Below are 27,783 nucleotides of genomic sequence, written 5' to 3' on the forward strand. Positions count from 1 at the left end.
ATATTAAAGACATCTTTTTGGATTTTTTAAGCTTGCAAACACCTTATGAATCTAAACCAATATTAGAGAAATTATCTAATATTGTGGAACAGGTGAATAATGAAGACCAAGAAACCAATGTCAAACTCATGGAAGGGTCTAAAAGAAAATTTCAAGGGAAAGTTAATGAGAAGATATCTAGTGATATAACACTCTCACAAGTTGAATTAGCTAATAAAAATGAGAAGGTGAAGATGGTACTTGAGAACATATTCTCTTTGTACACCAAATTTTGTGATCCCACACTCTTCATAATGGAAACAAGTCATAGGATTCTTAATCTAGAGAGAAACTTAAAAATATCAATTATGCAATTACCTAAGAATCTAGCTCAAAGTGAGAAGCATTTCCATTCTTTACTTAATACACAAAGTCAACTAGCTATGTTAAAAGTAGAAAAGGCTACCATAAGAGCTAAGTTGACTAACATCCAAGACTCCCTTACCCCTCACATGGAGATACTCCACAAGGAACTTGGATATGTAGAGACCTTGATGAAGAAAGATCAAAATCTTTCAACATCAGATGGACTAGTTAAGCTTATAACATAGATAGCCATCCAAATAAAATCATTAGATATTGCATTAGAAAACTGGAATGTTGCTTTGAAGATTATAATGGAATTCCACAAGAACTTTTTGGACAAATACATAATCAGTGTATAGACCCTTTGACATAAGTGTCAAAAAAGGGGAGATAAATATAAAAGGGGTAGATAAATATGCAAGCTGGAGATAAACAAAATAGTGAGATAACCCAAAAGGGGGAGAGCACACAAAAAGGGGGAACAAACAAAAAAAGAGCAAAAAAAGAGTATATATTAGATAAAGAGTATCAGTATTTGAAGACAAAGGGTATCAAAAAAATAAAAATTCATGAAGAAATTTTTTTTTCATATAGAATAGGGCCTACAACAAGATGATGTCTCTTGACATATTTAGACAATCTTGATTCAACTCTAGTTTCTTCATTTGGTCTTCCAAATTTTGAGTCACTATGTACATCTTTGTTAGCTAGCTCAACATTTCTTTCATGTACACTAATATTTGAATCAGAATGTACCTCTACTTCATTCTGTAACTCAGTATCTAAAAATAGTTTGATTCTTGAATGCAACTCAACATTCATACTATGTGACTCAGTAGTCATTAAAACTTGTTGTTGGTTTGTAACATGATTTGCAACATCTTCCTCAGTAGATGTACCTTCATAAAACTATAAAAATAATTTATATTCTTCTAGTTCCTTCATAGATTCAGCCTCATATACTTCTATATATTCATCAAATTTTACATTTGTACTTTTCATAACTTTGTTAGTGTTAGTATTTAAACACTTATAAGATTTTCTTTTTGTGGAATAACCTAAGAATATACCTTCTTCACTTTTTGCAACTAGTTTACCATTCTTGAAATCTTTGAGAATATAGCATTTTCTTCCAAATACCTTAAAATATTTTACATTGGGTGAGTATTCATACCATACTTCAAAAGGTGTTGAATGAGTGCCTTTCTTGACTTGTACATGGTTCAAGGTATAAACAACTATACTTACAACTTGTCTCTAGTATTTCAAAGCAACTTTTTTCTCCATCATGAGTGTCCTAGTATAATCCACTAAAAACCTATTCCTCCTTTCAACAATTCCATTTTGTGGAGGGGTTCTAGGAGAAGATGTATGTCTTTTGATTCCTTTATCATTACAAAACATCTCAAACTCATTTGATGTAAATTCTCCTCCTCTATTAGATCTCAAAATTTCAAAATTTTACCTATTTCTTTCTTAACTCTTGCTAAGTTCCACTTAAAGGTCTAGAAAGTATTAGATTTCTATTTCAAAAACATAACTATCATCATTTTAGAATAATCATCAACAAGAAGCATAACGTACTTATCTCCTTTTTAGCTTTTCATTTTAGTTGGTCTAGACAAGTTAGTATGAATAATCTCTAGTATTCCTTTAGAGGTATGAGTTTTACTCTTAAAACTTGACTTTGTCATTTTTCCTAACTGACATTGTTTGCACATTATATTATTAGGCTTCTTCAACTTAGGAAAACCTCTAACTTTTCTCATGTTACTAATACTGAACAAGTTATCAAATTAAACATGACATAACCTCTTGTGCCATAGCCAAACATCATCAAATTTTACAAATAGACAAGTAGCATCCTCTATATCAAGGTAGAATAGATTACTCCTAGTTTGATCACCCTTTCTAATAAGTTTTCCATCAATATCATATATCTTATCAATCTTGTTTTCAAACTCAACCTTACATCCTGAGTTATTCAACTATGACACACTCAAAAAATTATAGTTAAGTCCTTCAATATAGTAAGCATTTTCATGTAAAATCTTTTTTGTGAGTTTGATAGAACCTTTTCCTTTTATCAAACATGGTGCATTATTACCAAATCTTACACTATTTCCATCATAAACATTCAAGGTAATGAATTTACTTTTATCTCCATTCATGTGATGTGGACACCCACTATTAATGATCCATCTATCATTCTTGTTCACACAAGATGCAAGTGTAGTTGCCTCATCTTCATTAGATTCATCTTTCTTTGCAACATACACCACTTCATTATACTATTCATCATATTCATATCTTGTTTCCTCTTTAGAAATGTAGCAAGACTTCTTTACTTTGTCTTTGTAATCTTTTTTGTCTTCATCTCTTCTACTTTTGTACTTGTCACCACCTCTATAGTTCTTATTCTTTGGACATCTAGAAGCAATATGACCAACCTCATTACAATTGAAACAAATGATAGGTAGTTTACCTTTGTGAAATCTCCTTGCCAATAGTGCTTCAAGTTGATCTACATCTTCCTCATCTGAATCACTATCATTGGACACATATTTTGTCTTTTTCTTCTTCTTTCAATGATAGATTAGCTTTGAAAGCAAATTAAATATTTTCATGTTTGTAACTATCAAATTTAGATAGCTCAAAAGGAGTGTGTCTACCTACTAGAACTTCAAGAGTTAAAACATTCACTAGTATACATCTTAGTTCTTGAATTATAGAAACTCTAATAGCATATATATTTAGCAATGTTCTTAGAAATTTTCTTAGTATAGTATCATCATCTATTGTACCAGTAGATACTCTTATTTCATTAAAAACATCTTTTATCCTTGAGCAATATTTTTCCCTTCTTCATTCTCATATCATCAAACTTACCTTTGAGACTCTTAGATTTGGCCCTCAGAACATTCTTATCTCCTCCATAGATGGTTTGTAAAGCATCCCACATTTTCTTTGCACCATCAATACTTTTGATACATCAAACTCAACATAGCTTAGGGCAAAGGAAATCTCCAACATTGCCTAGTTATGTTCTTTCTTCTTTTTTAAATTCTCAGTAGTTAGGGCTCCAATAGTATCAACATGCTCTTCAGTAATGGTAGATTGTGCATGATCTCCAAGTTCTCCAAGGTTTATCTTCATCAATCTTTTCCATGTAGGAAAGTCATCTCTATTAAACCTGGGTACTTCTCTTTTTGACATCTTGATCTTTGTGCTTCTAGTACCTTCAAACCAGTCATCTTAAGTAGATGGCTCTCATACCAATCATTGGAATTCTTTTAGAATAATTAAGGGGGGTTGTGAATTAGTTATCTAAGGTCTAGATGTACAAATAAAGTTTTTCATAGGTTAGAGAACCCCCATGCATCCATAAGAAAATGCAATCACTTAAAACTTGTAGGTTACTATCAAATCAATTTGCACAATTGTAAATATGAAACATAACAGATTCAATAGAACATTTGACACAATTATTTATGTGGAAACTCAATATGGGTAAAGCCACCAATAACATGCTACTCTTTCTCACGCTTCTAAAATGATGCCCTATGAAAGGCCAATCCTGTTAAAGGTTACAATGCATGTTATTAAATGTAACCCAGTTAGAGAATTTCAATCACCTTGTTAGGACTGAACCTTTTTAGAGGACTTTAGACCATTCACTTGGAATGTTACCCAATTAATGGATTTAAAAATGACTATTAGGTCAACCTTAATCCAAAGAATTTACCCTAGATTGATACAATTATTAGATAGTAAAAATAAGGCTTGATATAATAAAAACTTACAACTCCATTTGTAGATTACAAATCTCTATTTTAGTCCTCCATTCTGCTTGGTTTTCACACATTTCAGCTCTGATAGCTTGTCCACCCTTCAAGCATCCATATCCTTAAGTTTTCTTGCTCATCATGCCAATGTAGACTCTTCACCTAGGTCATTGAATGAAGCAATACCCTAGACTCCTAGTCTTCCTCAGGTTGTTACACTTGATAACCCTTGTTTATGACTAGCCATCCCTATAAATAGAGAATTAAGATATTTTCCCATTCATTCTCCATCTTCCAATTTAGGGATAGGATAGATTAGGTAGGATTAAATGAATCTACCCCTCATTCCATTTCATTTCTAGAAACTTCTCGTTCAATCCTTTTTGAATTCACCTCAAAATAGTTTACCATGAATTATGTGCCACTAGCTCATCAATCTTATCTTCCACCTAGTTCACACAATCCAAGAATATAAACTTGTTAGCTCAAATCCATCAAATTCATGATCTTTCTAATAATGTTGACACTTGGCATCCTCTATAAAATCACTCACCATTAACTTGCTTCTAATGCTTGACACATACTACATTGCTCGACATCTTCTATAAAATCACTCGACATGAACTAAAGTTTACTAGTGCTCAAAATCAACTAAACTTTACTTGGCATTAACTATTTCACTCAGAATAAACTAAAATGGACTTTTACTCAGCTGTAATTGATTTTTTGCTCGATTTGCACTAAGTTTTCTTAGTACCTATTGTCAATTTAGTCAAGCTTGGTAGACAAACTTTGTTTAACTTGTTCTTTTTAACTTTCTTAGTGTAACCAACCTTTGCTTCCAAAGCTTGCTCTTGAGTCTGGTCTCTTATTCTTTGAATATCCTCATGTAGTCCCTCCATGACATTAAAAATGATAGCAATCTTCTTTATCTGATCATCAAGCTTATCAAGCTCTTCCACTATGTATACATCAATGAGTATATGATACCTTTGACCTTCTAGTGATGCCAAAATCTATAGGTCTTTTGTCCAAGTATGTACCTTATCCATCAACCCAAAATCATGATTCAATATGGACACCAATCTATCCATGCTCAACTAAATATAGTGAAATAAGTTCAAATTTCCTTGTATTATTTGTACACCCTTTTACTCAAAATTCTCATCCCATTGCTGACATTCTCTCAAAAATGAAGCCATTTGTAGTCAAATCCTTGGTGTCAACATGTGGAGGAGGGATGGCTATGTGTGCAAGCATATCCTAATCTTGGTTCTTCATAATGAAGGCCAGTGGCTTAGGCTTCTTGATGACTTTTACCAGCTCATCCATCCCTTCCTTAGCAGTTACATTCAACTACCTCTTTTGTCAAACCATGACCTTCGTCTTTAGCCAAGCAGGTGTAGTACCCATTAGAGACATATATTTGATTGAAGAGGGAGTTTTCACTATGGGTACCTCTCCCTTGTTAGTCCTCTCTGGAGTTTTTTCTTGTCAAGAGAGATCACTAGTTTGAGTCTTTGTACCTACTTGAGCTAAGGTCCTAGCCTTAATATCATGAGGAGTTTGTTAAAGTTCCTCATGTATTTTTCCCTCCTTTGATACTTCATCAGCTTGAAATAATTGGGGATATTCGTCCTCCACTGTATGTTCTTCTAAGTCTATAATGGGAGGAAGTAACATTATTGAGCTTTTGTCTAGGAATGATAAATCTTGAGATGCTTGTGGTGGTAGGCCTAGAGGTCCTTGAGCTAAAGGTGGTAATTGGTTCCATTCCTCTCCTAGGTATTAAATCATAGGAGTATCCTCTATCTTCTCCCCAACCATCTTAGTGCTCATTGGCATGGAATCAAAATCAGAGAGGTCAAAGTCATGTGTCTCTTGTGTAAGGAAGAAAAGGTGCACAAAATTGATTCCTACACTAATCTTGAGAGGACGATTATGCAAATTCAACTAACTACTATAGAGATCTCAAGAAATACATAACAATATAATCAAAATAACAATGAAAACATAACACAATGATTACCATCAGGAAACCCTTTCAGGAGAAAATCCCCACCCTCCAAAACCCACACAATATATTCTCAAATCGAGAAGATTACAATACACTTGCAATGTAGGTTCTTACAGGAACGCATCACCACAACTCAAACTCGGACTCAGACTTAGAGAGATACTTCTTCTAGCACCTAGTCTTGTAAATAGAACTCAATGATTCAAACACCTCCCCAAGCACTCCTTTTATAGTGATTTTCCACTTGGAAACCATTTGTGGTTTTATAAAACCATGGGCCAAAGCCATCAGCAAAACAATCATGCCACATGTTACGCACTTGCAACTTGTAACCCAAAAATACCATTTTCATCCATAATTTTTTCCTCTAGTTTAGACCCCAATAAAAGTCATATAATGAGTTGTTTACATGCTTAAAATATCCCTTCTACATTGTTCTCGAGACTAGACACATTTTTAACAACTCATACACCTTTTTCCAACTCATAAACATGTGGAAAAATACCACAAACAAATTCTAGAATTTTCTAATAATTTTGAAAAATATTGGAAGGTTGAGACACAATTCTCAACATTCTCCCACTTGTTGAACACCTTGCAAGAGTTAGGGGATCCACAATTTCAGGACTTAATTGCTAGGGGCCAATAGGCCCATAGAATTTGAACACCATTTGAACTTCTCTAAGCTCACATGCTTAGTTAATACATTAGCAACATTCACCAAAGTCTCTACCTTCTCTAGCTTCACCTTGTCATTCTCGACCATATATCTCACAAAATGATATTGTACATCAATGTGTTTGGTCCTGGCATGAAATGTCAGGTTCTTCGATAGGAAAATTACACTTTGACTATTACTATAAATTGTCATTGTACCTTGTTTGAATTTAAAATTTTCAACACAGTCTTTTTAGCCAGTTAAATTCCTCACAAGCATGAGTAGCTACCATATACTCTACCACAGTAGTGGACAAAGTGACCATAGCTTTTCACTTGCTCATCCAACTAATTTCCCCACCAAATAATGTAAACACATATGCACTGGTGAATCTTCTACTATCAACATCATTGGCCTAGTTTGAATCCACATAGCCTCAAATATTGAGGGAATGCTCATTTCCTATTCCATGAAAAGATATTGAGTACTCTGAGGTAGACTGTCACAATTGCGATGATGAAAAGGTTGTGACAAAAAAACTACAACGGCACTGCCGTTGCAATTTAGTACCAAATGTATTAGTGCCAAGAGCCTCTTCTATAGATTTTAGTTCATCAATATTAGCATTCAAAGAAAATATATACTTCCAATCATCAAGAGAATATCCATACCTTTCTAGTTCTTTCCTTTTTTTACTAGACCTTTGAACAAGATCTAGTTCAGGTTCAAGTTTAGGTTCATCATTAGGTTCTCCCTGTTCCTCTGAGTTCTAGAGCTCTCTTTAAAAACTTGTCTTTCTAAGGGTCTTGATTCAAATTTCTCATGTGTAGCAAGAAGTTGAATCACATCTTTCTTTTCTTTTATCTATTATGGCTATATTGGAATAGAAGAAGGCTTAATTTCTCTAAATTTAACACTTTTGGAATAAAATACCTTATGTGCAATAGGATCCCAAAGCTTGTATCCTTTTACACGATAACTATATCTGATGAAGATACATTTGACAAATTCATTTTACAATTTTGTTAACTTCTCCTTTGGCACATGAGCATATGCCTCATAACCAAAAACTCTTAGATGTCTAAGTGAAGGCTTGTGGCCCGACCATGCTTCCACTAGTGTCTTATGAACAAGAGTTGATCTAGGAGACCTATTAATTAGGTAGTAGGTAGTGGCTATAGCTTTAGCCCAAAAATTGTGTTCTAGTCCAACTCAACTTAGAATACTCCTAGCCTTCTCCATCAAGGCTTTGTTCATTCTTTTTGCAACTCCATTCTATTGTGGAGAATATAGAGTTGTCTTCTCTCTTTTAAAACCAAAATCTTTACAAAATGTGTCAAAAACATTGGAGGAATATTCACCACCATTATCAGTTCTTAAATGCTTTATCTTTTTTTCAGCCTACAACTCAACCATTGATTTAAATTCTTTGAAATGATAGAAAACTTTAGCTTTACTTCTAAGAAAATAAGCCCATGTTCTTCTACTGAAATCATTAATAAAAGAAACATAATAAACTGATCTACCAATAGAAGGAACATCAACTAGACCAAATACATCCAACTGGATTAGATCCAAAATACATGAGGAATTATGAGAACTTGAGTAAAAGTAAACACAATTTTGTTTACCATAGATACAATATTCACAAAAATCAAAATCAAGATTGTAGTCATTCAACCCATCAACAAGGTTCTTATTCTTTAAGTTTCATAGACCTTTCTCACTTGTGTGGCTAAGTCTTTGGTGCCATAAGATAGTCTTCTCTATAGGTAAATTTGATTCAGTAGATAGAGCACCATTGGGTATCCAAAAACCACAACCATCTACTGAAAGAGAAACCCTCTCCTTTTGCAACAAAGTAGTCCTCTTCATAGTCTTATCAAAAGTACTATTGTACTTAATTGTGCATACATCAAGCTGGTCTATTCTACCCAATCTTCTTCCTCTTTCTATTACCATAGCACCTCTCACCATTTTTACACCTACTTCAGAAAACTATACATGCACACCTACATCTATTAGTTTACTAATAGATAAAAAATTCCTTGCTAGTCCCACGATATGAAAGACACAATAAAATATTCTAATTCTTCCATCAAAGAATTTCACATTAATACTTCCATGAACAAGAATATCAAGAACTGAATTATCAACCAAATACACCTTACCACCATCAAACTTTTCATATTTACTAAACCAATTTCTATTAGGAGTCATGTGAAAAGATGCAACTGAGTCTATCAACCATGCACTATCACCTACATGAGTGGCCAAGGCTATGATGAAAGCATCTCCATCTTCCTTCTTAGACTCAGAATTAGATTTTCTTCTTCTTCTTCTTCTTCTTCTTCCTCTTTTCCTCTTTGTAGTCCTTTTAGAAGTGTATAGGTTTGCCACAATTCAAACAAATCACCTTGGACTTACCATGATATTTTGATCTCCCCTTATTCTTGGACTTAGAATGACCATGCTACTTTTCATTCTTGCCTCTTTCTTTTGGTCTTCTTTGAACACTCAAAGCCTCTTTGTTATTTAGAGAGACTTTCCTTCTCATCTCTTCAAAAAGTAGAGAATCAACAATGTCCTCCATCTTCAAGACAATTGAAGTACTCCCTATGGCCATGACAATGCTATCCCATGAGTCTTTCAATGAACATAGAAATATTTGGAACCTTTCTTCTTCATCTATTGATACCCCAATTAAGGTCAACTGAGTCACCAACATATTAAAACTTTCAAGATGCTTAGAAATCTATCCACTTTCTTCCATTTTCATGGAATACATCTTCTTCCTTAAGAAAATCTTGTTCACAAGTGATTTCTCTTCATAAATCTCACTTAGCTTCTTCAAAATCTTCTTCACAGTAGGTTCTTCATGAACATTAATTAGTATAGAGTCTACAAGATACAATCTAATGAAACTTGTAGCTTTTTTTGTCTCTCACATCATAATCTCTAGCTAAAGTTGGATCTGTGGGCCTCAGCTTCTTTTCATTGACTGCATCCCATAGATCCTAATCAATCAATAGATCATCCATCTTCAACTTCCAAATTTCAAATTTTGTGCCAGAAAACTTTTTTACATCAATCCTCCCTAATCTGCTTGCCATCTTTGCAATCCTACAACACAAAAATAAAATCCTTTGCAAAAGCTCCCACTCAAAATTTTATTAGCTCAAAAAAAACTTATACCCAACAAATAGAACCAAAGCTAGCTAGGCTTTGATACTACTTGTAAGGAAGAAAAGGTGCACATAATCTCTTCCTACACTAATCTTGAGATGATGATTATGCAAATTCAAGTAACTATTGTAGAGATCTCAAGAAGTACATAACAATATAATCAAAATAACAATGCATACATAACACAATGATTACAATGGGGAAAGCCTTCTAGGAGAAAAACCCCACCCTCCAAAACCCACAAAATGTATTCTCAAATATGGAAGATTACAATACACTTGCAATGCAAGTTCTTATAGGAGTGCATCACCACAACTCAAACTAAGACTTAGATTCGAAGAGATACTCCTTCTAGCACCCAATCTTGCAAATAGAATTCAATGATTTAAACACCTCCCCAAACCCTCTTTTTATAGTGATTTTCCAATTGGAAACCATTTTTGGTGTTACAAAACCATGGGCCAAAATGATGGGCAAAACAACCATGCCACATGTCAGCCACTTGTAATTTGTAACTCCAAGAATACCATTTTCATCCATAATTTTGTCCTCTAGTTTAGACCCCCATAAAAGTCATTTAATGAGTTGTTTACACTCTATAAATAGCCCTTCTATGTTATTCTTGAGACTAGACACATTTTTAACAACTCATGCACCTTTTTCAACTCATAAACATGTGGAAACATACTACAAACAAATTTTATAATTTTCTAAAAAAATTCTAGAGTTTTCCAGGAAAAGCTTGCAAGGTTGAGACATAATTCTCAACATCTTGAACCTCCATGTATGTGATTCACTATTGCTACTCATCCTCTAAGGTAGTATCCTAAATAGGTTTGTTTGGAATATATGGTGGCCTTAGTTGAGTGATTCCTCTGACTCAAGGGACATATTCAATTTTTTTCCCTTCTTCTTCCTCTACTTCATCTTTGTGAATGGTTTTTGGGTACCTATGGGGGAGGAGTATTCTTTTTCTTTAATCTTCTCCTACATGTCCCTCCCAAAGTGGGCTCAAGACTAGACTTTTTAGTATCTAAGAGGGAGGCTTCTTCCTCTTGACTTGTTAGTAGCATTCTCTATTCTTCCTCTTCTTGTTCCCATTCGTATTCCTGTACTAGTGGAGGAACTTGCTCAGTGGTGTAGAGGCACCTAAATTTCAAGAGAACAAATAATTTTAGATTCATTAAGTTATATGTTGAATTAATGTGATCCATTTATTATATATTTGAGTCTTTTGAGTCAAGATATAAAGGCTACTGAAGCCATTTGCAATAAGTTGTCAAAATTTTAAGAGGAGGTCTTAATATGATAAATAACATCAAAAATTTTATTTCATAGGTGAATGGATCTATTGGTATCTATATAAAGTCACTTGAGTCATAATTTGGTCTAGGTTTGGTTTGTATGAAAGTTGTAAGTCAAAAATGCATAGAGTGCATAAAATGTTGTCATAGTTACATAAATATTAAAAGAATGTAAGGAGATGGTTTAAATTGTGGTTTGGACGTTATAACCAACCAAAAAATCTATAAAAATGGATGTACGATCAAACCAAAGAAATAATGAAAGGAAGAGATATATTTTGAAAGAAATTTGGTAATATTCTGAGTTGTTATTTTGATTGGGTTTTCAATTTCAGTGTTGGTTCCAAGTCTTGTATGGCCATGTGTAGCCTAAAAACCACCTAAATTTTGTATATTTGGATATATTACTGAATAAAATTTCTTCATGATTTTTTTTGAATTTATTTCATGTATAAATGAAAAAGTTATGCAAGTTTTGGCAAAGCTTGTAAATTGCAGATTTGAGGATGCCCACCTACAGTTAGATTGAAATGTTTGGAAGGAAAAAATTTGAATTAAAAAGGAATTTTATTTATATTAATTGGAAATATATGTGAACTAGGTTTTATTTCCAATTTTTTTGAGTTATTTTCATTCATATTTGTGCAATTTATGTTCATTTTAATGAAGACTGGTTTTTATGGATCTCCATTGAAGTTGCAAGAAACAATTGGTCCTTGTAGAATGATTTATGTATTGTAAGAATTAATGGCTTATAGTTTTAGAAACTAGACTCATATAAGGTTGAGATATAAATTGCTTTTATGTTATTTAGAATCATTTTGAGAAAGTTATTTGATTCCCTAGGTAGGGTTAATGGTTTTGCTCCTGATTTATGATAGAAAATATGGGTCTTGAATTAGAGAACATAATTTGTAATTTTTTTATTGCATTAGTCTCATCTTCAGATATGTTTTAGAATTACTAATTTGGAAAAATTATTATAAAGGTTTTCAAAGGAAATGTTAAAGATTGAAGTTATGACTAATAGAATTAGATATAGAAATCATGACATGCAAATGGAGAACAATTGATGTTTTTGTGTTGGAAAATGCTTTGTTGCCTTATGAGATGCCTCTAATAATGGAATTATTAAATTAATTTTGAAGGGATCATTATGCATCCCACTTATTTGTTTATTTGTGAGATTCTCTACATCAAATTGGTACCAGAGCTTGAAGATCTTGATTGTGTGGGTAGAGTGCCAAGGGAGGCAATCCACACCAAGACCTTAGAGATTTGGTATTTGTTTTGTTGATGATTTTTGGTTGCAGGTTTCTTATCCATAAAGATGTAGTAAGAAAGTGTGTGTGTGGAAGACCTAAGAAGGGGTCTTAATATTGTCTCCATCAAGATGAAGCTAGGTAGAAGGTGTAAAGAGAGAAACCACTAAGAGAGGGTGGTAGTGCATCTTCCAAGATCTTGGATGGGTAAGATGGCAATAGGGTAGTTGTGTAGTGGCAAAATGAATGGTGGATTTATAGAAACCTTGTATGACAATGATTAATTCTCCACTAATAGGAGTATTGAGGTGTTTTTGAGTGCATTCCTATGTCCTTAAAGGAAAATATGATGGTGACAAAGGCATAAAGAGGCAAAGGAAAATGAAGGTGAAGACAAGGATTTTGATCTAATCCCTTTTTTGTAGGTTATTGGTTTCATTTTTTGAAGGGACTTGGAAAATTTTCAAGGTTGGGAGTATAGTATAGAGGTACCTAAATTGCAAGAGAGCAAATAATTTTAGGGTCATCAAGTCATATGTTGAATTAATGTGATCCATTTATTATATATTTGAGTCTTTTAAGTGAATATATAAAGGTTAGAGAAGCCATTTGCAATAAGTTGTCAAAATTGTAAGAGGAGATCTTAATATGATAAATAACTTCAAAATGTTTATTTCATAGGTGAATAGATCTATTGGTATCCATATAAAGTCATTTGTGTCATAATTTTGGTCTAGGTTGGGTTTGTGTGAAAGTTGTAATGCAAAAATGCATAAAGTACATAAAATACTGTCATAAAATGTTGGCATAGTTGCATAATTATTAAAAGAATGTAAGGAGATGGTTTAAAGGGTGGTTTGGAAGTTATAACTGACCAAAAAATCTATAAAAATGGATGTATAGTTTAACCAAAGCATCAATGAGAGGAAGAGATATATTTTGAAAGAAATCTGGTAATATTCTAAGTTGTTATTTTGATTGGGTTTTTAGTTTTAGTGTTGGTTCTAGGTCTTTTACAACCATTTACAGCCTAGAAACCATGTAAATTTTTTAGATTTAAATATAGTAGTGAATAATATTTCTTTTGGATTTGGTTTAGATTTATTTCATGTAGAAATGAAGAAGTTATGCAAGTTTTGGGAAAGCTTGTAAATTATATATTTGAGGATGACCAACTATAGTTAGGTTGAGATGTTTGTAATGAACATATTTGATTGAAAAAGGAACTCTATTTGTATTAACTAGAAATATATGTGAACTATGTTTTATTTCCAATTGGCTTGAGTTATTTTCATTCAAATTTTTGTAAGTTATGTTCTTTTTTATGAAGACTAGTTTGTATGGATCTCCATTGAAGTTACAAGACACAATTGGTCCTTGTAGAATGATTTATGCATTGTAAGAATTAATGGCTTATAGTTTCAGAAACTATAATCATATAAGATTTGAGTTATGAAAAAAGTATGGGTCTTAGTTTAGAGCACATAATTTTTAATTTGTTTATTGGATTGGTCTCATAATTGGATATGTTTTATAATTACTAATGTAGAAAAATTATTAAAAAGGATTTGAAAGGAAATGTTAAAGATTGAAAGTTATGAATAATGGAATCAGATATAGAAATTAGGATATGCAAATGGAGAAGAATTGATGCTTTTGGGTTGTAAAATGCTTTTTTTTACCTTATGAGATGCCTCTAATAATGGAATTATTAAATTAATTTTGAAGGGATCATCATGGATCCCACTAATTTTTTGGTTTTGTATGATGCATTGCATCACTTAGTCTCTTGGACTTGAGTTATCGACTCATCTTGAGGCTCCGCTTGTTTAGGATTTTTTGTGGTTGTTGAGACAATTAGGTTTGAGTTGTTTTTTTCTTACCCTTTTCCCCTTTATTCCATTTCATTACTCTATCTATTTCAAAATACTTAACTTCCTACTCATGTGGATGAATCATTTTTGACCTCACTTGGGATTGACCTAAGAAAGTTGGTACCATAAGTTTTACACCTTTTCCTTTGGTAGAGAAACAACCTATGGAACTAGATCAAGTTTTAAAGGCTTCTTGATCTATTCCCTTGTTAGTTGGACTGTGTGGTGAGCTCTATTGTTGATGTCCACATTCTCTTCCCTACCAATCTCTGCATTTATGATTGGCATGTCATAGATTTTGTCCCAATTTTATAATGGATCCAAGACATGTTCATTATCTTTCTCAATAGCCTTGAGCAAGATCTTAATTTTCATGACCCTTTTAGCCATACATAGAGCCATTCAAAAATAATCCCTTTTTTGAATATCATAGTCATTTATTGCATTCATCTAGTGACTCTCTAGTGCATCTTCATGTACAAACTACTTCCCTACCAAATGCATGACCATCCCTATGTTGTCAAAATAAGGGCAAGGGGAGTTGTAATCTTCTAAGGGATATTGATCTCATTCCAAATCAAAGGTCAAGATGTCTTGTTTCTATTTGACCTTGAAAGCATTGATGGTGATTTTCCACACTCATTTCTTTTTGTGTTGTTTCCTCACTCTGTTATATGCAGATGTGATTTGCCTAGAAATTTCCAACAAAATGAACCTATTCAATGGATATCTCAGGAGATGCTTTGAGTTAACCATGGTAACAACTACCCTTAGGTAGGTGAATGTTTTAAATTGGATGTAGTAGTTGTTGATCTCTATGATTCTGGATGCTACCTCTATCGACATCCTTTTGGTATAATCACCCTCTATGAATCAGATGATTGTGAATATAAAGTTGACATTTGATATCATGTACTATTTTATCTTATCTATAATTTTCTTCTTTACCAACTAAGGATACACCACATAGGGCCATGCATTAGCATCTTGCATGTTACAATTCTTGTAAAGACCTGGGTAATCATTTGTTCTAGCCACCAATAAGTATACCGAATATGATGTCATGTAGAATGTGGGGTCAACTTTAATAACTATGAGCTGCTCATATTTTTTATAACTCAACATTGTGGTCCAATCAATTGGTATCTTGGTCATTCAGATAGCTTCTATGAAATGGACCATCCAAATATGAAAATGGCTTGCTGCTAGTAGTCCCATAACCCTATCCAAAACTACAATAGCATCTCTCATGTCATCTTTTATGTATCACGAGGTCATGTCTAGCTTGTTGACTCTATAGCCCACTAGTGTTCTATCAATAAAAAATTATTATTAGATTATCTCTTTGGCTTCCTTCTCATTTTCTTGATACCATCTTTCTACACCTTCATAAGAAATATGTAAATACTGATCAACTCTAGGCAAGTGGAACACTTTTTTAATGTTTCGAGGTCAGATGTCTAGGACTATCTCTCATGTGATGCAATTAACAACCTTTTCTTTAGTAATATAGTTTTTTGTAAGAGCCATGATGAGCTTTGAAGACTAGATGGAAGAAGGATGTGATGTTGCATTGCCAAGCCTAGATATGATTAGTGTTGATACCATTGTGAATCATTCTCTTGGATTACTGCAAATGGTAAGGAAGGCATTCTAGGAAATGTATCCAATCTTGATAACTCTGATTTTAGAATGTCCATCCTAAATGTGAGATTTCCTTAGTGTACTTTGGTATTTAAAAACTACAAGTTTGGGAGCAATGTTTTCTACCATTGAGGATGAAGACACAATTTTATTTGCACAAGTTAAAAGAAGAAATTGGTCCAAAAAGCTAAAATTGAACCAAAACACAAAGCCTAATTGATAAAACCTAGGAAAAGTACTCATAAAATAGTGAAAACCCACTTAAATCCTCCCATAAGCCCTAATATGTAGAAAAGTGTAGCTTGTGCACCCTTACAGATGCGCTAGGTGTGTTTAAATTGTCATTCTATGATAATCTTGGTGCAATTGCACATATGTGTACGTACACACCTAGATGATTTATGCACATGCACATGTGCCTAGCTATGCACATGCACTTGTTGCAAGTGCTTTGTGAGGGGAGAATTAACTTAGATTTTTTTTTATGTTTTTGAGTGCACGAAGGATGTGCACATACACACCTTAATGGGGTGCACATGTGTGAACCCTTTTATGTGCATTTAGGTTACTAAATGAAAGCACAAAAAAGTGTGCACATCCACATCTTTTTATTAGGCTTCAATACTTTGTTTTAGTTTAGTTTGAGATTTAAAAAAAAGTGCATATATGTGCACCTTTTATGATTTAGGCATTCTTTTTTTTTCTGTGTTTTCTTTTTGGTGAGTGAATAGAGGTGCACACTTGTTCACCTCAAGGAGATGTGCATGTGCACACGTTCTAATGTCTTTAGCTAACCTTGTCTTATTGTTGGTGAGTGTAGGTTGGCAGACGAAGCGTAGGTCTATAGGTGTGAAGATGTAGGTAGATGGGAGTGCAAAAGACAATTGAAGTTTAGGAGGGGGGTGCAGGGTTTATATAGACCTTGGGCCTAGGGTAGGCACCTCTATAGGTGTGCACCCTCTAGAGGTGAGCACATCTGCAAGTGCACATGTGTGCATCTCTAAAGGAAGATGAGCGCACACTTGTCCACTTAAAAATCTCTTTTCTCCTATAGTTGTGACACTTTGTACTTTCCCTCCTAGAGATTCAAGCTTGAACTAGACTCATGAAGAGTTCCAACATGACCTAGGCCAAGGATTAGGGGTTTGGGAGACAAAAATTTACTAGGGGATTCTCATTTCTAGGAGAAATGGGGCATGCATTGTGAAACCACAATAGGTTTCTAGCAATGCCAATAGTGATAGGATTGAGCTCCATAAAGTCAAGTGATGAAATGATGTGAATGTCCTTCCATGTTTGACTTGATGTATGAGGCTGTAGTGATGATGTTTGTTTGATAAGAGCCCCTAGGTGGGGTTTTCTATATGACTTTTTGATAGAAAAATTCTTTCTAGATCTTAAATATATTGGTCATTTTTGAAGTTCTTTAGATTTGTAGAATATTGATAGGAGAAAAGGGTATTTAGACATGCTCTTTGTTTTGTGATATTCCACATGTAAGTAGCCACTATTTTTAAAATTCCCTCAAATATACTATAGATAAATATTTATATGCACTATTTCATTGCTTAGATGCATTATTTATTTCCAAGCCAGGTGTCGCTTTGTAGTGTGGAAGTGTTGTTTTAAATGCAAATGCACTACGTAGTGCTCAAATACATTTTTTTCTTGTTCAAATGCATTGTTTCAATTGGTAAATGCATTTCTTAAGTTGGTAAATGCATTATAGAAGTGAACAATGTGCATTATTTTAGGTTTTAAATGTGTTGTTTCAAGGTATACAAAAATGTTTCAGGGTAAAAGCACAAACCTGTGTCACCCTTTTACAAATGAAAAGGCTAACAAAAGTATAATTGTTCACCTTCAATGCAATAAACTGGTATTGTTATTTAGAATTTGAAAATGAAGTAAACTAATTAAATCTAGGATTATAATTTTTAATAATTATATGGTATAAGAAATGATATATTTTCCTATTTTTTAATGATAACTTTTTAGTTGCTGAAAAATGTTGGAAATTAGGTTTCTAGTTCCCATTACAAAACTACATGGAAATAAACTTATTTATATTTGATCTCATATTATGCTATAGATAACATATGTAGCTAGAAAAATAAAAAATAAAAAATTTCTTTAGACCTATATTTTCTCTTTTATAATGATTCAAACTTCAGCTTGTTCAAATCGACAGTTTTCATCTCCCAACACTTTTTTCAAAATAATTCTATTCCAACAAAAACAATACTTATAGGTTGTAAAAGAGGATTCTCTCCTTTAGAATGTCATATAATTTTTAATTTTCATTGATTTGATTTAATATTTTTTTCTTTCTCAAAATCAACATCTTTCTCAGTGTTAAAATATGTAATTGTAGAATTTTTTAATTACAAAATACTATATTTAATTAAATCACTATGAATTCTATATGTGAATATTCTTGACTTTAAGCTCTTTAAAATGGTGTTTATATGTTATTAGAAAAAATCATAAAAACTAGTAAGAGTTATTGAAATGTCAATTTTTTGAAATAATTATATTTCTTTATTAATTGGATAATAACTAGTATAAAACATGCATTTAATAGAAATTTCCAATTGGAAAAGTGTGAGAGCATATATAACTTAGCTAGAAGAAATTTATCAAGATCATATGTTTGAACAAAATTAATTTTTACATAGAAATACTCAAATTCAGTCATTTTGATAAGTCAACCTGAAAGGTGACACAACTTTGTACTTTTACCCAAGTCCAATTTAGGGTTGGTTTGCAATTGTGACTTAAATTTTCTTAAAGGTCTTGTAATATTAAGTTCTTCACCTTGCATTAAAACTAGCACATTCAATCAAAACAATAGTAAAAATGAAATATTCCATGCATAAACTTAGCATGCAAAAACAATGGCTTCTTGACAATGGCTTGCTTAGGTTGGTGACTATGAGGTTTTAGTGTTTATCTAATCATGTTTGAATTTACCTCTCTATGAAAGAGACCTTCCCAACAATGCGAGAGAGTTTTGGGACAATCTCTTTCGAGAATACTAGAGGAAGGCTATGTTTCAAATTTAATTGGATTGAATTTAATTAAGAATACAAGTTGGAAGGCTTTCCCTCTCACCAAACCTACTAAGGAAAATCTTAGGAGGTATGCCTTTCTATGGTTGAGTAAACAACCTATGGAAAAGGATGAGAGACATAAATGAAAGAAGGTTTGGGATTTTGATCACCCTAAAAGGGTGAGATCATATCCCTACTATTCCAACTTCTCAAACACAAAAACCAAGATGTTCAATTATGAGCCTTTAAACTAGGAGAACAAGAGGATTATATTTGGTTTATGTATTTGTTCATTCCCTAATTGGTTCCTATTGACCCTTTTGGAAGGTTTGGCATTCTAATCACTTAAAAGAGGTGAGAGAAAAGGCCTAGTTCCAAATAGGTGAAAGAAATTCAATTTCTTAGTTAAACTAAGTTGTGAACCTTGAAAAGTTGTAGTTTAATTGACAAGAGTTTTAGGCATACCTAATTCGATGCTAGCGTATGCTAGACAAATTTTTAATTGTCTTCACTCCCGTCCTACAACTTCAATGACCTAAGAGCTCCTATTTGGTTCAAAAGAGACTTGTAAGAACCTAGAAATTAGATCTTCAATTTAAATATAACAAATTTTATGCTTGACCAAATGCATTACAAAACTACACATATGCGTTGCAAGATTACTAAAATGAATTATAGAATCATATAAAAGTACTAGACTATCTTGTAAATGTGCTATCAAATCTTGTATATACACTAGAAAATATTTCAAATAAATTATTAGATCTTTCAAATGCATAATAAAATCATTCAAAAGCATTAAAATAGTGTTTAAAAGTTCTAGAATATCATAAAAATTTCTTGTGAGTTAGAGAGCATCTTTGAAAAGTTGTTCTGCCTATTATGAGTGCTCCTAAACATTGTTAAGCCTAAAATAAGTTAGATCTACATAGTAAATAAGAGTAACACATAGATCTACAAAGAGATTCAAAGACTAGAATGAAACGTTAAATAAGAATGAGGCTCTAAAATGAAGCCCCACAGTAGGCACAAATTTGTACATGGTCAAATCATGTATTCATGAGACCTTGGTGTAGAGTGCAATCAAAATAACAATGAATTAAGCTAGACCCAAGAAATGACTACTAAATAAATTCTCTACAAACATCTCATGTTTCCTTAACTACAACTACTAGAATCACTCTCAGACCAACATCTTAGTGATAGTTCTAGAATGGGATTATGCTATTTGTGCAAATCTATGAAAGTGTATATGAGATCTATATGAAATGCAAATTATATGAAGATAAGCACGTGAAAATCCTAAGATATATGTATGCATGAGACTAAATAATGCTAAATAATGATAAGTAACACTAAAATTATACTAAAATGATGCTAAAATCTCAATAACAATTATCCTTAATGGATGATCAAAATGATAGCTCTAATATGCGTATAGTAAGGATGCATAAAACTTGGGTTCGTTTTCTCTTGATTTTCCCTTCTATTTATAGGATTTCAGAAGGGGGTTAGGATAAAGATTTGGGATTTATTATTTATTGGGGATAAAGGTGAAACTAAAAATATGTCATCGAACCCCAAGAGTAATAGTCCAACAGATTTGGTTTGTGAGGATAAATAGGAACTTTCAATTCTTTTAAATTCCAAAAGGAGTGGATTTCAGTTTTGAGAGGATAAATTATTTTAGTTGATTTAGTAAATGTTGCATTTCTTTTTGACTTTTTGTCTTTATCCCTTTCCTTTTAATTTATTTTATTTTTGGTTTTATGAATTGAAAATCTTCTTTTAAAAGTGATTTTTGTCTTTTTGAATTTGATCAAAGGTTTAGTTGATTAATTAATTAATCACTCAAATGACTTGGCATTATAATTGATTTGAAAATGTCTATTATCTTCGTCATTTATCTAATTTTGTCTTTAATTTTTTAATTTGATCAAAATTCATGTTGTTTTAGGTCTTTAAAATTTTTAGGGTGTCTCCAACTCCTATTTCAACACATCTTTTAGCAATTTCACAACTTTCAGATTGCCTAAAGAGTGAACTCTTGCATTAACTCCATGTAGATATTTTGATAAAAAAATGAATTGATGCAATCATCCATCATTATTTAGTGAATATTAGCTAGGGGGAGGACCCATGGTGTTACCCCCTATGGATAATGTTGATATTGCATGTGAAAAATTCATATCAATTGTTATCTTGTCATTGATATCAAGCCTAAAATGGTAAGCCATTATGCTAATTCAGTAGAGTGTCATAAAATTTTATTGATGGAGAGGATTTGAATAAAGTATAATGATGAATTATTGATAAGTGTATTGATTTCAATGGGAACTTAATAAGTTAGACATTGCTATTGTAATGTCGATTTGATTTGATTAAGTGTTGAGATCATGTGTAAGAAAACCGTGAAGTCATAAAGTGTGAAGATAGTTTTCTCAGTGAATGAAGAACTCAGTGATCATTGAGTTATTATAATTTTAACTAAGTGCATGTAATGTTAATAGAGAAAATGAAAGAAGAATAGTTTGGAAAAGAATTGATTTAAGGTCAACATTTGATGAAAATAAAATAATGGTCTAAGAAGTTTCAAAGATAACGATGCATTTATTTATGAGATCTATGGCTGGAGAAACTAAAAGAAGGTTTAATGATGGAGATTGATGATTTAAAATGGAGCACAAAGTTCAAGGTGAAAACATGTTAATCAAGTATCTAGATTCAAAGAATTTGAGTTGGATAAAGATCATATAGTTGTGTTTAAGAAAAAAAACATGGAAAGAATGTGGTTAAGAATAAATAATTATCTATTTAGATGATAAACAATTTGTTCAATTTTTTTGATTGAGTGGTGATCAAGTTCTTAGTAAAGTAAAAGATAGAAGGGGAAACTAGGTTGAGCTACATTGTAAGATCAAGCAAGAGAAATGTTAAATTCATGTATATGTGAGTAGATCATCCATAAGGAAGAAAGAGGATGAAAAAATGATAGAGAATGAGAAAAATGGAGATCTAATTGAGCAAAGTGAGTTTCTAGTAGTAATGGATCATTCATTGTTACTCTCTAACCATTGTGCCATAAAATTTCTTAGCTAAGTGGACTTGATTATCTTATTTGTAAATCTATTTGTATGGTATCATTCATTTAAATGTTTGTAATTCCTTTAGAGAAGGTTATTCAAATGAGAAGTGATAAGGGCTAAATGATATTTTTTTGCAAGTCCGCTGACAAGGTCATGTCTAACAATGTGTACATAACCTTTAACAAGGTTGGATCCTAACAAAGTGTTGCAGGAGAACCTAGTCAAAGCTCCTTGTTTTGATTTCTAGTTTTAATTTTGGCATTTAGTGGCTCTAGAAAATTTAGGAGTGTGAGTTTGGACCTTTCAAGGTCACCTAGGTGAAGTTTCCATTCTAGGAGATTTTAGGTTTTCTTGTTTAGTGTTTCTTGTGTTAGAGGCTATGGATTTAGGACCTTAAAAACATGTGGAAAGTATGGTTTTCAACCTATCTTTTCCTTAATGATTTTTTTACACCTCATTGAATGGATTGGAGATTCTATATATCATTTGGAGCAAGAAAGAAGAAAGATGTCAAAAAGATATCACATATTAACAAGTTGTCAAGTAAAGCTATCAAAAACTTGTGGATTGATTCTCTAAAGGATAGATAATGCCTAGAAACCATTAATATACCATGTTATACCTACTTCGAAGCCTCCAAGTGCTAGATGTTCAAAAATTGTAAAAATACAAAAGTTGTCAGCAACTTCAAAAACTTGCTCGACACCATTTGAGCAAGAATCACATAGTCATGGTTTGGGGTTTGATAGCTACAATAATTTTGTGAAACATCTTGGAAAACTTATAAAAACCATGAAATGACCCATTCCAAGGGTTGAAGTTTGTAAGAGGAATTTTTTATCATTAAACACTATGAATTCGGCCCCACTTTTGATAGTTTTACATGTTTTATTTGGAATGATTACAATAATAGATAGAAGTTGTATTTTTTGCTCTAGTTTAGTGTATTTCATGCTTGTATAGTCCTTTTTATTTCAAATTACTAGGTCATAGAAGTTGATTTGTTTTGGATTTGAAAATATTTTGTAAAAACTCTTTGTGTTGGTTTAGTCTTGTTAGTTTTCACTAAAATGGATCCTCCATGAGTTTGTACCATGGACTCACCATGAACTTAAGGGAAATGGTAATGGAGAGATTTTATATAATGTATATAGGTTTTGGGGCCCTGGTGAGTTGGTTAAGAATTTTAAAAGTGATGCCCTAGGAAAGTCTCAATCACTTGGTTAGGCAATCACATTGTTGTCAAGAGGTTTTATGAGGTTTGAAAGTGATAGATAATTCAATGAAGAGTTGAAAAATGAAGAGGTGTGATTGATGATTGTATTTACAAGAGGAGAAAGTTCTAAAACAATTTTTGCTAAGGCAATGATCAAACCCTAGACAAAACTATCACACATATTGTAAAACCCTTTTTTATAGGCATACAAATTGTTTTCAAGTATACAGATGGATTGAAGACCCAAGACCCTCAAAATATTTTAGGTTTCCTAAAAGGGTACTTGAATCCATAAATTTTTGGGCACCTTGCTTGGAAAAATTTAAAGTTATGGTCCAGAAACCCATGTTAGGAAATCACATTGTTGTCAAGAAGCTTTTTGAGGTTTGAAAGTGATAGATGCCTCAAGCAAAGAGTTGAAAATGGAGAGGGGTGAGTGATGATTCTATGTACAAGAGGGGAATGTTCCACAAAATTTTTTTCTAAGGTAATGATCAGACCCTAGAGAAAACTATCACCCATATTGTGAAACCCTTCTTTATAGGCATACAAATTGCTTTTAGGTATATGAATGGATTGCAGAACTAATACCCACACAATATTTCAAGTTTTCTAAAAGGGTACTTGTATCCATAAATTTTTGGCACCTTGCTTGGAGAAATTTAGAGTTATTGTCCAAAACCCAAGTAAGAGGGTTAAACTAATTAGGCCTATTTAGTAAAATTGTGATAGTTTTGAAAGAATTCGTAAGAACACTTGTTGATGTTGAATCCTAAAGGTTGGATGACATCCAAAACTTCATAAGGGAACCCCTCACTCTTTTTGGTCATAGGAATGCTTAGGAAGGATCAAAATTATTAGTTGACAAAGTCGCTTGAAGAGGCATTGACGAGTGCAAGAAGCAATCTCATTTGTGTATCTAGGTAGGGAGTAGTTAGAGGTTATGATAGAGATCCTCTAGGGATTAGGGTATCAAATAGAACCATAATAGGTTAAGATAAATTCTAATCAAGTATTTGAGAAGATAAGGACTAATTAAGATATCTACCCAACATTACATCAAGGTGGTATTAGAGCAAGAAGGTTTGGGCTTGTGGTTAGATGTTTTAGGATGAAAAGTCAATTGGGGAAAAAAACATGGTGGCTAATGTAGATTTGGCCAAAGATATGGGTGAACCAAAGAAGAAGGAAAAAATCCTTGAAGAAGCCCTAGAAGAAATAAAAATCAAATTAGAGGAAGTTGTTGAGGCAGCTAAGAAGAAGGACCAAGAAGGTGAAAGTATCGTTAAAGGTAATGAAAAGGTTGATTAAGAAGAGCTTATCCCTGAACCAAACCCTGCAATAAATGAAGAGTCATTACTAAAGTCCATTAAGGTATCAAGTCAAAAATCCCTAGAGGGATTCCTTTTTTTAGTGGGAAGATAGACATTGAACTTGTATTGGATTGGATTGAAGGGATGGAAAATCACTTTGAGTGTGAAGATCTAACAAAAGAATAAAAGGTCAAAGTGGCCAAATCTAGGCTAAGGGGATCATCCATGACATGGTGTAAGTACCTCCAAGAAGAGAGGGAGAAAATGGGAAAGAATCCCATTGTAAATTGCAAAGCCATGATAGCAAAGGTGAAGGAAGAGTTCTTGCTAGAGGACTATGAAGTTCAACTACATAAGAAGAGGAAAAGTTTAAAGAAAAAATACACAAATGTGGTAACTTACACTAAATAGTTTCAAAAATTGTGTTTGAGGTCAAGAGCATAAGACGATGAACCCATTAAAGTGACTAGGTATCTAGGAGGCTTGAAGTGGAATATTCATGAAGAGATCAGCCTATGAACTCATACAAAAGTCCATAAAAGATTTCAACTTTCCCTGAAAGTGAAAGAGAAGAACAAGAAGAAGGAATATTCTAACTTTAGAGGAAAATGTAGAGGTAGAGATGAAGGAGGTCAGAGAAGCTATGGTGGAAAAGGATTAGATTCTAGACCACAAGGAGACAATAAGGTTACCAAGTAACAAGAAGGGAGTTTAGGAAGAGGGAGTTTCAAAAAAGGTAGAGGCTCTAACATTAGTTGGAGAGGAAGGAGCAAAAACCAAAGGAGAGGATCCTACTTTACCACCATGAAGTGCTATCATTGCAATCAGTTAGGACACCCTGCATATAAGTTCCCTAAGAAAGGCTCTAATTCCCAAGGGAGTACAAAAAGAGTCAATTATGTGCAAGAGGAATCTAGTAGGAGTAAAAAAAACTTTGAGGTACCCCTTGAATTAGAAGAAGGGGAAAACCTAATGATCAAGAGCACATTGATTTAGGAACCCATAAAGGAAGAGCCAAGTCAAAGAAGGGAACTATTTAGGATCAAATGCAAAATAATGGGGTAGGTGTGTAGAGTCATCACTGACTTAGGATCAACTGATAACATAATCAATGAAGAGGAAATTAGTAAGCTAAAGGTAAAAATAATCCCTCATGCCAACCCATTTAAGTGTTCTTATGGCCAAACTATTTTTTCATTAGTTACAAAATACTTAATCATTTGGTTGGTTGCATTGTTACTAAGCACTAAAAATTTAACCTTACAAATAATGTCAACTAAGCCAAGATGAAGTGTTAATCAAGCAAGAGTAGAAGACACTATCAATCGAGCTAGATATGTTAACCAAGTAGGGAGGATAGTAGTGTTCACCAAGCTTCAGTTCTAACCAAGTTATTACAGTGTCCACCAAGTTCACACCTACTCCTCAGTGATCAATATGGGTTGAGCATAGTTGTCAACCGAGTGCCAGAGATTTCTAAGTTTACTATGTTTTCAAGTATCAGAATATCACTAGAGTGGACTTTTGAAGTCGAGTGTCAACATTGAGCTGACTAGGTGAAGATTGTTTAATATGGTATTGTAGATGACTTTAGAAGGTAATTATTTGGAATTGTATAAATAAGAGATATCTTGTCATATTCAAATGAGTATGAAATATGAAGAATATATGAGTTTAAAAGCTACAAGCACAATAAGGAAAATTGGAGTCTCATCCATCACATTAAGATATTCTTTCTACATCAAGGAATCTCATTCAATAAACTGAGTTGCAGAGTAGAGATCAACTATTGGTTCATCCTAATAGGTGCATCAGTCAAATACTCTAACAAGGTGGACTTAACAGTCTTATGCTAGATCACCTAAATGAGTACATACTTCATTGTATTGTATAATTCCTTTAACAAGGTGGATCTCATAGTCCTTATTGCTCCTAATAAGGAAGATCATCAGAAGTGATCATTTATAAGCCTTAATAGGCCAACTTTATACTATACTACTAAAGCTTGTGGGTATCTTCCCCACCCCAGTTTTACTTTCTATTTGGAACGTTTTTGGGTTACCAAATATTGTGTCAAGTGTTATGAATGTTTTATTACTTTTAATCCTTCATGGATGAAACTAGATTAGATTAGTTTATGAAGGATTAATTGGTGAACTAAAGTTAAAGTTTTATTGGTTCTTGATTCAACCCCCTCCTCTTTTTCACCTAGCCTTTGCTATATTTTGAACAACAAGGTCACATGGCTCAACAAAGAAAAACATATTCTTGTGGAAGATTAAGCATGCATAGATTTCACCATAGGGAGATACAAGGATAATGTGCTATGTGATATTCTTCCAATGGATGCATGCCACCTTCTCCTTGGAAGGCCATGGTAATTTTATAACTAATCCATGTTGACAATTGGCTAGTAGATATATGTAATTATTTTCATTTATGGAAGCACATGATGTACATGCTTATAAAAAACCTCATAAATAAAGATACTTAGTGTTTGGTAATCAGAAAATTGTCTCAATATAAAATTTGGTTTACAAAAATGTATTGTTTTGTTTATAACCTATTGCTGACATGATATTATGACTAGAAAAGTTATATGGAGATAGTATACATGTTAGTGATGAAGTGTATAACCTCAAAAGTTAGTATGGACTGTATGGAATAGAGATAATCATGTTTGAAGTGAAATATGACAGCATAATTGAATGAAAGAATTTTTTTGTTTACAAGATAATTACTTGTCCAATTAGGGCAGACATCCTATATATTTACTCTAAGTTGGAAAAGTGGATTGTGGTCTTAGTAGACCTAGAAGAAATTTATGTAAAGGCATGATATTTATGCAAAGGACATCTTGTGATAAGAAGGAAGTTATTGTGCTATTATCTAATTGTGATGTTTAGTAATTGTATGGGAAATTTTGTGAAAGTGATATATGCAAAGTTTTATATGAGCTATTTTGTGATATGAGATTGAGCTAAAGATTAGAGATCACTCAAGGAATAAGATATAACACTTATATTCTAGAAGTTTGATT

This window comes from Cupressus sempervirens, chromosome 7, assembly GCF_028749045.1.
Source record: "Cupressus sempervirens isolate cs-2001-9-10 chromosome 7, ASM2874904v1, whole genome shotgun sequence".
NCBI lineage: Eukaryota > Viridiplantae > Streptophyta > Pinopsida > Cupressales > Cupressaceae > Cupressus > Cupressus sempervirens.